Source organism: Excalfactoria chinensis, chromosome 1 (genome assembly GCF_039878825.1).
Source record: "Excalfactoria chinensis isolate bCotChi1 chromosome 1, bCotChi1.hap2, whole genome shotgun sequence".
NCBI classification, from domain to species: Eukaryota; Metazoa; Chordata; class Aves; order Galliformes; family Phasianidae; genus Excalfactoria; species Excalfactoria chinensis.
The window spans coordinates 165,371,102-165,382,948 of record NC_092825.1 but is presented as its reverse complement, the minus strand read 5'-3'; positions in this window follow the sequence as shown (position 1 = coordinate 165,382,948).

Below are 11,847 nucleotides of genomic sequence, written 5' to 3'. Positions count from 1 at the left end.
CAGGAGATGGCATTTCTCTGTGCTGCACCCAAGAGTTGGATGTTAATACTTCATGCTGGAAAAGTTGGACAAGTTTTCAGACACAGCTGGGCAAGAGCACCTTGTGCTTCTGCCTCTGGTAACCTGTGGTACAGCCAAGCCATGCCTGTGGGGGTGGAAAGGGAAGCTCTATTCAGCCCTTTCTAAAGAATGCTGGCAGGGAGAAGGGAGTTTGGCTGGTGGAGAGCAGGGCTCTCTCCTGAAGACAAAAATAAGTGCTGAAAGGGAAGGTAATTATAAAGCCAAAGCAGTAGGAGTAATCTGGGTCTGTGTTGTGCTGTCTTGGATAACTTTCAAAGCCTCTTTAAGCAGTTGGCATGAAGAGTTCTTGTGGATATAAAAATCCCCTTTGAGAATCATCTCCCATGTTCATTGTCAGAATTCATCCTTGTAATAGGAATATTGTACCCATTGAAAGTGCAGGCTTGCTTGCTGGCCTGAGAGAACAGAGCTCAGACCAAGCAACATCAGTAGGTGTCTCTGCATTATTCCTACCCCATGTGTATCACAACCCTGCCTTGAAGAGAAGTCTCCTGGAGAGAAAAAGCAGGGCTGTTTGTAAGGCTGTTCCTTTACCTTTCTGCTGACCATGTATGAAATGAATTATGGCTGTTGTACTGGCTCTGATTGTGGTATTTGTTAGAAGGAGCTGCACAGGGTCAATAAGGTAATTTAACACTGATGCAATAAAGCTAGATGACTATCATTTCTGGCTGGATTTAGGCCAGCAACCATGACCATGATGCAGGGCACTTTCTCACTAGGAAAGTACTTCAGTGTATGTTACATTTCACACAAGTTTTTGCTCCACTGAAGCAAACAGGAGCTCAGTGTGTAATAGATTTAAACATATATTTGAGCACTTGAAAAAATGAAGTTCTAGCCATGGAAGACTAACAGCTTCCTCTGTTACTTCCTTCATGCTTTGCACAGCTTTGAATCTGGGAAGTCATCTTCATGAACTATCACTAGAACTATCTACATCCCAAGTTGTGCCCAGCACTGTTGAGGCTGCTGCCACAAGATGTGCACAGGCTTTCCCTATGCTGCAGCAGTCCCAGAGTACTAAGCTGATTTCTGAGACAGCTGAAAATAAGTCAGAGCAGGCCTGAGGCTTCTTTACTCAACTTCAGTGCTCCTACTGGCTAGCTAGGCTCCTTTTCTAGCTGATGGATAAAGAGTAGGACATGAAGTTTGACTTCTGCTCTGGCTCAGTTCCGGGAGCTGCTGGTGTTTTCTCCATTTCCAATGGAAGTACGACCAGATGTGCTAACTAACTGAGCTGCCTAAAATCATTTGACATGAGCATTCCTCCTGTGTTCCTAGATGTGCTCCTGTGCCAAGCCCAGCGTGAGTAACCAGTGCTTCTGTATTCCACCAGCAGATTTTAAGCTCTTCAGTATCTTCTTTTGAATGTAATGTCTATTTTTATACTATTAACATGAGTGCATAATTCAATGCATATGTTTTGGTAGTAGGGAATCTATGAGAATGCCAAGGAAATCAGCGAAGACTTAGTACATCTAAGTCTCAGTACATGCGATACCAAGAGGCATTTATGTATACCCTTTTATAGGGAGGAAGAAAAAAAAGAGGAAAACTGTTATAAATATATATATATATAGTAAAATTCTATTTGAGAGGAAGAGTTTGAATCTGAATTGCATGAAGTCTATTAAAATTTTGGCCTTCTTTAGACTAATAGGATTATGCCATTCCTGAACTGATTGTTTCCAAGCAACGATGCAGATCCTAGTTTGTGTTTGCTTATCTTTTTGGTTTGCTGCTATAGCAGAGAGGCTTCCAAAGATAGCCCCCAAACTGATGCTATCAGACGTTATACATAATTTGAAGACTATAGCATTGTTTAGAAAAAATGTTGCATTTATTCTTCATTTGGGAACTGACCTAAAAGAATGCATTGGGGTTTATATAAAGTCATAAGCAAGTGATTATTATTTTAAATAAAAGAAATTACCGAAACTGCCATGGGACTGCCATGCTTCAATGCCATTTTCATTTGGATGTGGAAACTTTGCTTCCGTTGAGGAGACTTGCCCTTTCTGAGGAATAAATCCTAAACTGTAGCTATTAAAAGGGCTGCAGATCTCCAGAAACCACAGTTCAGCTATGTTCTTCAAATATTTTCATGCACGGCTGTCTAAAGGGCCAAATCTCCCCTGCTTTACTAATTGAAATCTCCCTTCATGTATTATAAAGAAATGTGTGGTTATATAGCCTTGTGTAATAAATAATAAATAGCCAGCTGCAAATGGCATTGCTATTTTATATTCAGAACCATCCAAATTGTGTGGAGATTCTGAAAGGTGCATTAAGAGGAGATTAGGGTGTTTTCTCTCTTTCCTGTCTGCTTTTGGATTTTATGACACCACAGAATAAATACGACTTAGGGGCCAGCGTCTACTATTTTGGCTTTCAAAAATGTTTCCCAAAGAGCTCAGTCACTAAATGTCATTAAAGCATTTTGTGTTAGAGTAGGAAAATTGTACATTTATACATAATTCAATATGAAGAAAGGGTTTTATAGAGTTCTCTGTCATCCACATAAAAAATATAATGCGGCTCTGTATACATCTGCATTTCCATAGAATAAAACTGGTCACCTCAGAAGAGAAATACATCAGCTATTTAGGGACACAAAGCAACAAGACACAAAGTTTAGAAGTGAAAGTGAAAAAACTATTATTGGAAGAAATTTTAGAAGGAATTCATTGTAGCATTGATCGCCCAGCTGAATGGAGTTCTATGATTTATATTTATGCCTGTGTAAAATGCTTTCAGATTATTAATAACCAGCTCAGTTGTTTATAATAATAATGCTTCTGGCAGAGCATAAAGCACTATAATGATCTGCCACTCCAGTTATTGTGTTATTGGCTATGTAAGTTCTGCTGCATTAGGCTTGCTTGGAGACTTGTGGCTAGTGAGCAGGCAGACGCAAGTCCATTACTATTTGCATCATGGTATTACCCCTCTAATGAGGGATCGGAGCCCTGGTGAGCTAGATGATGAACAGTACTTAAGATGGAGGACAGCTTTCCCTTTCAGAGTTCATAATTTAATTAGATCATAGGAGGAAAAATTAGATGGAGCAGGAATGGAAGGCTATATTATAAGAGTTGTGACAGTTCGTGTAATAAACAACAACCAGAGTCCATAATCTGCCTGAAGCTTTCACAAGACCACTACTTGATGGAAATAAAATTATCTTGTGTATATATTGAAGATAAGACAAATTCTTTGCTTTTGTCTTGCTGAGATTCTACCACTCAGAGTTTGGATGCCCAATGAGTTGCAGTCAAGATAAGTAAAACATAAGAGACTCTGAAAATACAACATAGGATGCAATGACTTTCACCATGGTTTGACTCCCTGATTTTTTGAAAGAAGTGAGGCAGTGAGGAAAGCACAGACATACTTTCACATTTTTCATTCCTGATTTAATGTTTGTGCACAACAACTGAGCAGAATAATGACATGAGAAAGATGATATATATATAAGTGAGGATAGAGTAGGGGAGAATGAGGCAGAGACTGATATAAGGAGAGTAAGGCCAAGATGAAGGCTTTGAAGGGACTTGTGAAAGGCCTATGAGCAAAGATGGAGGGTGTCCCAAGGGAAATTAGCAATTCACTGATGCCTAATGTCTGATAGTCTTTGGAGACTGTTTCTTGCATTTGTTTAAGCCAGTTTTGTCACTGTCTTGAGTCTGAGGATGGCAGTTCCCATGCCACAAAACAGGATTTGATGTTTATATCCAATTAGATTGTTTCTTAAAACAGTGATACCGTATTCAGAACAGTGAAATAAACCATTATTTGTCAATTAAAGGAAAAAAAATGCAGTGAAAAATAAGGTGGGAAAGAAAATGTAAAACTTAAAATTTGGTTTAAAGTCATCAGGCTCAAGCTTGACTTCTTTGGCACTGATGTAGATCTGGAAGAAGAAGCCAGTAATGGTGAGAAAGATGCCTGGATTTACAGCAGTGTAACAAAGAGAAAAAAGTCAGATGATCCTCTTGGAAAGACAGTCATTTTTAGAAACTGGTTGCTTTGTATGGTCCGGAACTGGTTTTATCTTGTGCATGACATTGGCTGAGGCTTCATATCTTGACAGGGTGTACACTCCTCTATTTGTTTCTCTTTTGATTTACTTTCATTCATGCTGAGGTCTCCTCTGTCTTCCCCCTTTGAAAAATGCCAGGCTGCAAGATATGCAGCCTTAAAGAAAAGAGAAAAAAACCAAAACAAAACACAACCATTTTCACATTGACCTTTTCAAAGGGCATAACGAGATATGGAAAATAAAACGGAGCCTTAGCCATAAAACAAATGCATTAAATAAAGCAGTGTCATAAAACCCGCTGCCCTTCACGGCTCACTCCGACGCAGCTTGAGTGCCCGGGTTGGCAGCGGGGGGAGGTGAGGCAGCGGGGTCTACTTGGCCCAGGCCTCGACGGTACTGTTCGGAAAGCTTTCACTTACAAAATGCCCCCAATCCAACCGTGGCAGAGTCCCCCGCGGGGACTGTCGGGGCGCCGGTGTGCCTGGGCCGCTATTCCGCCCTCCCCATCCTGGGTGGCGTGCCCTGTCCATGGTGCTGAGCGGCCGCCGCTGTAGATCAGAGCGGAAGGAGCGAGCTGGCAGCGCCCTTCTCGCCGGTCCCATGATGGGATTTGTCGTCAGCAGAGGAATACCGAGAGGAGTGTTTTCCTTCAGGTTGCATACGCACAAACCCTGAATCACTGCTGTGCGCACTGTGCAACAGATGTTTGCCAGCCTGGATTTTCCTCTTTTAGCCACTCTAAGAAGCCAGGGAGATTAATTAAAGCCAGAGTTGCCGTAGGTGAATTGCTCTTCACATGTTTACAGGGGCTATATCACTGTGCCTGTTTATATCTTCATCAGTTGTTTACATAGGATGGATGATTAAATCAACACTCTGAAAATGGCTTCTGCTTTCATTTGTTTACATTTACTTTTAATTTTTAGGATAACGGCAGAAATAATGAGAAACAGCGGGGAACGGGAAACCGATTGAGATTGATCGTTTTGTGCATTCAGCTTGTGATGACCTTTGGGGAAAGTGGGTATTTAATTTTTACTGATGTTGTAAAGGCACAGACAAAGTCCTGACCTTTCTGATCCAGGGTGACCACTATGAGCATCCCACTGAGAATTAATTACAACTGCCTGGAGCTGCTCCAGAAAGCCTTTATTAGAGTACTATAAATGTAGTAAAAGTGATCAGTATGTCTGCGAGAAGCTATTCTATGTGCCTGCTGTGATATCTAAACGAAGCTCAGACTTGTCAGCTCGTTGTTTTGTTTTGCTGTTCATTAACAAGACTGAAACTAGAAAGACAGCATTAGAACTCCAGGGCAAGTGTTTCCTATCATTCTACTCTTCACGCAGATACTTTTGTATTAGATTAAAGCACAATAGATAAAAATAGGCAGTACAAAAATCAAATATCCCCCCAAGAGACAAGACACAGTGCAGCTCTCTATTGTACAAAGCAGAATACAGCAGCTTCTTCTACTAGATTCCTAGCAATGAAAAGTGGAAGTGAACCGAGAGTGCCACACAAAACTCTGAACAAGGAAGCGTTTAAATTCAAGATATGCTACAGTGCTATTATATTTCAACAACCAGCAGAAAGCCGGGGCTATTAGTCACATGGGAATTTGCATTCCTTTCCCCAGAGATCAGTCTAAAAATGGAAAATCAGACACTCATAGAAACTTTAGGAAGAAGTATATCATACAGGACAGAATGATTTCCTCAGATACTTTGCCAAAAGGATTGGAATTCAATAAGAAGGTTTAAACAAAAATCGTAAAACCATCTACATTTGTTTTGGAGGAGGATTTAATTGGGAATGATGATGAAAAACCCAGAAGTAGATTAACCTAAAATGGAAAGGGCAGCCAAGTTACAGCAGATGTCTTTTTATTGTACTTATAATAAGGAAAATATGCTATGTAATCACAGTTGTTTCTAAACTGCCTTTTTTGGGGGGAGAGGAAGTGGGGGATTGGAGGGTAGAAGGAGGGAGGGATGAGGTTTCTAATGAGGCATTGGTTGAAAAAACAGAATCAAAAAGACATAGCTGCAGACAGTCTGTATTGAACTGTTTTTATTACAGAGTTCCGGAGTTTGGTTTGATGTATGGTAGGAAAGACAGCTGCCTCTGATTCCAGCTAAAATCCAATGAGCAAACAGCCTCTATTTCTCCCTTCCGCCTTGCCTTCTCAAGCATCTACATTTCATAAGGGCTCTGTCACTCCCTCTCTCACAGAGCTTTCCAGTAACCCTTACTGTGGGTTCACTGAGATTTCTTTATTCTGGCAGGTTTTTGTTCTAACTTGCTGTGATTGAAGAAATCCACCTCTAGTGCTGTTATACAAACAATAGATTTTCCTACAGATGAAAAGCCGCTGTTAAGATTTACTTAAAATTTCCCCTTCGTTCCATTAAAAATATCTTCCACTCAAAATGGGGCTGAGGGGGGAGGGAGTGAAGGATAGTAGAAGAGATGGGCTATTCTATAAGGAATATGCTCAATTTACCAGCAAGGCTTAATTACCACTGGAAGTTTGCACTCCTGTTCTCTTTGTCAAACTGAGCACTCACAGTGCAGTGCAATGCTTTTGCCTGCTACAGTTCGTGTGCACACAGATAAGATCTGCTTGTGTATTAGGGCAACTGTACATTAATTGTATATGAGAATGGAGACTGTAGATTTCTCCTCTGAAGACTGTAAGCATACATGCACATTCCAGGCAGACTGAAGAACCAAAGAAAATGCTCATTTTCACACTCTTTTAATACAGGTTTAGTCCTGCAAGTAATTGAGTTTACTGAACCAGAAGGTACAGGCAGAACTTCTAAATTTACACATTGCTGAGCCAAAAGGCCCTAAGATGACACTAGGACAAGAGATTTTTTCTATAGGCAGTACCAGATGTATGACTGATATGTGAGGAGACTCACACCTCCTGCTCTGTGGGTACACAAGTTAAACTGACAATGAGAGGCTTCAGATATAACATGCAAGATGGAGACTTAGCACAGTGTCTTCTTTTCATCTCTGCATAATGAAATGTGCCATTGTGATTTGAGAATTATTTTCCTCACTTTCTAGCATAAAACGTACCTGAAGCTACCAGTTCAACTGAAGGACAAAATAAAACCTACAGAATTTAAATGCCGAAACTATGGGCGTAAGGACAATTACAGAATAAGCGTAATAAAACACATCCAAGAAATGTGACTCTTTTGAATTTCATTACAAAGAGATATTGCTGTTTTCAAGATTAAAAACATCTCTGCTTGTGAAAATAAGCCTTTCTTCCCTGTTTTCAAGCTCTACATTTTAGGCTATCTGCTGCATCTCAGCTTTAGCTAATTTCAGTAGCATTCCACACCATTAGGCAAGTTTATTGAAAGAGAAGAAGCACAAACAAGTTGTTTAAACTGTCGTGATAATTAAACAGTTTAGTCTTACAAAGAAAACCCCAAAAACCTCCAGTGACGTATTAATTCTGCAAAAAGCTTTGCCTTGTAAATAAAGTTGGTTGGTTTTCAAATACCCGTCTCATCTCCATTTATTTTTGGAAAGCTCCTCTTCCAAACTGACAGCGTTTCAACTATTTTAATACTTTGTCAGAGATCTAAATCACTCTATGATTATTTTTTCAATATTAATACCACGTGGCTTTATTTATTTATTTATTTCCTTTTAAATCAAAATACAGTTTCTTGTTACTTCTGAAGCAGCAAAAAGCTTCACAATCAGTCTTGATCTTCATTCAGCCTTGCCCTATTCAAGTCACCTCCTTCTCCCAGAGGTCTGCTCAAAGGATGAGTTCAGTCTGTAACGTCTGGAGCTGCCAAGGAACAAAACCTTTAGAGGGCTTATGGTAGAAAAATATACTTAGAGCAATCCAGCACTTTGAGGGGAGTAGGGCAACTATCAAAACCTCCTGAAGACCGCTAATGCTCCAGTCTATCACAACAAATATAACTGGCCAGTCTTTGCAGTGATAATATCATATTCCTGATGTCAACTAATTCATTGCTCACCTTCAGGCTAACATTTTCAAGGAATGCAACATTGCCAGATATGTTACTGAGTGATGCTAAGAGAGCCTAGGGAAGTCATATTTTGCAGTATTAGAGATGAAAGGAGGCATTCCACTTTGAGTAAAAGTGATACTGGCCTTCAGTCATGCATGCAAACACTCAAAGACAAATTTCTTACTGCATGCTCATAATCTAAGAATCTTATGATCTGACACGTTTGCCTGCTGGTGTCCATGGTGGCCCTTTCACTGACAGTTCTGAAACGCCATTTTGTGTCTCTTAAACAAAAGTGTTGTACGTTAGATACAAGAGATACTTAATAAACATTAGCAGAAGTCTGCCTATTAAGGAAATGTTCTACTTTGCTTGCTTAGAAAATGCAGGGTTTTTTTTTGTTTTTTTGTTTGTTTTTTTTTTTTTTTTTTTTTTTTTTTTTTTTTTTTTTTTTTTGCTATGTGACATTAGCAAGGTAGAGAAAACCTTGTTGAATGGTCTTTTTTAAGATGTTGGAGAGGACTGTTTGGAAAGCAATAATCATGGAGTAATTATCAAGGGTCACAAAAGAGTTTTACAAAACTCTTGGCTGGGTTTCTCAAAGGATACGTTCTCAGTTTGGTAATGTTTTATATTTTCGTCAGCGTCCTGGATGGTGGAATAGAAAGAATGCTTACCATATTTGCAAATGTCTCAAACCTGGTGGCAATCTAAGGGATTCTGATAAATGGAACAGCTGGTCCAAAAGATAGGATGAACTTCAAAAAAGAAAATGCAAGGTCTGCATTTAATCTGGAAAAGTTGAGTGCGTTAACACAAGATGAAAAACAGCTGACTAGGTAAAAGTTTTGCTGAAAAATAAGTTGAGGTTACAGTGACTCATAAGTTGAACGTGTATCAACAGTGTCATACTATTTCAGCAAAAGCAAACATGCGGCATTGGGATTGAGTGATGCATGTCTAGTTCTGCGCAGAGAACTTCAGCAAATGTGGAGAAAGAAAGGAAAGCAACCAGAGAACTAGAAAATGTGTCCTGTGTGTCAGAGCTGAAAGGAGCCAGGGATTTAATTTGTTGAATGAATGACTGGAGAGACATGAGAAGCCTTCACATAATCAAAGGTTATCATTTGTTGTCAAAGCCTACTGTGAATAGAACAAGAAAAGAATGTGCTATAATTATATCAGGGAAAATTCATGTTAGGCATTACTAAAAACTTTCTGACTATAAACAGCAGGCAAGAAGGCAGGAGGAAATTGTGAAATCTGCTCTTTAGGTTAAATACTTCAGTCTTGTCACAGGAGGGTGGATCAAGATTTCATTTTGCTCCACTTTCTGTGCCTGTATCACCAAACTCCCTGCTTAATTACATTGTGAACTTTAATATTTGTAGTTAATTTATACATGTTCTTGAATTTTATTGTCTCAATGAAAACCCATCTCATCTTTTTCAGATCTATGCATTTGATTTTCTTCTTGTTTTTCCCTATTGTTACCTCCATAACTCAACTGTTCTTATCTATATCATCTTCCACTTTGGAACCCCAGATATTAAGTTAGCTGGGCAAGGGGAGCTGAAGAATGCATGCCAACTGGAAGAGCCCCTTTGGAAGGCACTGGGAGGAAAGTAGCAGGGCTAACTGCAACCTTGTTTCACTCCTCTGCAACATAACAGAAAATAACAATACATACTACAGTGCACATGTCAAAGGGCCCTGTTGGTCTGAGGAAACGTTCAGTAGTGTTTTGTGCTAGCTGTTGTGCAGACTTCTACACACATTCGGCCCTTGTCATGAAAAGAAGGTAATCTAACAGTGGGATTATAAATGGCTGTTCTTGTTTTGAATTTGATTTCTATGAGGTCAGTAATGAAGGCACTACCACAATAGTTTGCTTTTGTTTGTTTTTCTGTCAAGTTAAGCATACTTGCATGGTTGAAAGACTGGTATTGTATTTAATCTTTCATCTTTTTGCATTTGTATTCACGGCTATGATGTTTCAAGTTCTTGAACAGGGGAGACGCAGGATCTGAAGTTCTGTTGGATAAACTCCTAACAGCGTAGTTCCCAACTGCACCTTTCCATGGCTCTTGTTCTGACCCATTAAACAAGGTAATGCTGCAGTTTCTGAGTCCCTTGACTGATAATTTCATTAGCACTATCAATTCCAAAGCCTTAAGCACAGAAGAGAAAAAAAAAAAAAAAAAAAAAAAAAAGAAATAAAGAAAAATGTAAACCTTGTGATGAAATCACTGTATGCATCAAGAGAATTGCTATTCATGCTGCATGGAAAATAAGGAACAAAAGAGTACTTTGAAATTGACTATTTTGATGGGGTCAGTTTCCATGCGTCACACCTCTACATCAGAAGCAATTCACAAAGGTTCAGATACAGGCCAAAGACACACAGTGGTCAGATAGCTTATGCTTATGCTCTGGCTGTGTCTAACTGTCCCTCTGATTTTGTCAAAGAGAAAGATGTTGGCAGAGTATAATGCTGACTGATGCCCTGACTCATTTGTGTGCTTCTGTGAACTAGAAGAGAGATTTCTAAAGGCACATAGGGGAGTTAGATGAGAAAATCTCACTGAAAGTAAGTGTAAAATCAATGATTGAAGACTCTGTTGGTAAATGTTACCCATGATACTACAGGAAAAACAAATCAGATGGAGTGAGGCTACTAACATCTATTGGACATCAGGCTGGGAGCAGTCAAACATAGTTGTCATAAATCCTTCAATATCCATTTCTTTTTTATGGGATCGATAGAGTGAGAAAGCAGCTAGGGACTTCCCAAAACCCAGCTGCATAAATCCTCCGACACCAGGCAACATGCAGCTATTCCTTACACTTTCATTTGTTATCTGGAAGAGCTGGTTTTTACCCAGTAAGAGATTTTTTTTTGCCTTTGATGCTATGCCTCCATTATGATTGGTGATCATAATACAGCAACTTCAGGGAAAGATGGCTGGGGCTGTAAAAAGCAAACATCAATAGTGAATCCAGACAGGAAAAATGGAATTTAGTTCATCCTTCGCTGTTGAAAATGTGTTCTGTACAGCACACTTTGAAGCATCTACTTAGAGAGTTGTGAACTTGCTTTCCCTTCTCTCATTTCAGTTTGGATATTCACATTTTTTGTTTCTTAGTTTCATCTCATTAGTCCTAACTGCATCTTGCGTAGTACAGCAGCTAAATCAACAGCCTATTACTAGTTACATCTTTTTGTATTTCATTTTTCAATCTCCAAAGAACTCGGAACTGAGTCTTTTGTGGGCTTATTTTTTAAAAGGGAGCTTATTCAACTGACAGTGCCATAAAACCATTAAGTGACTGTGTCCACTGCTGCTTCACAGGGCATCCTAATCCACTGCCATACCAAAATCTCAGAGCCAGCAAAGAAAAATAAGCGTTTTGCATCGCAAACAGTTCGCAGGACTTACAGTTATCGGACCACGCTATTAACTGGCAGAATTACAACTTCTGTTTGGTTGATGAAAGTAGCCGTCTTGCAAAGTTACTGGGCTCCCTTTTGTTCTTGTTTTCCTACGTTTTTTCCCCCACAAAATTGATTATACACCGTGCCTCTTTGAACTGAGCTGGAATGTTTCCTTTGAGGATCCACTTGCACCTTGCTTACATAGACTTTGTCAGGTTTTCAGTGTTCCAGAAATCTACATTTATTAAAAGGAGGAGGGAAAAAACCCA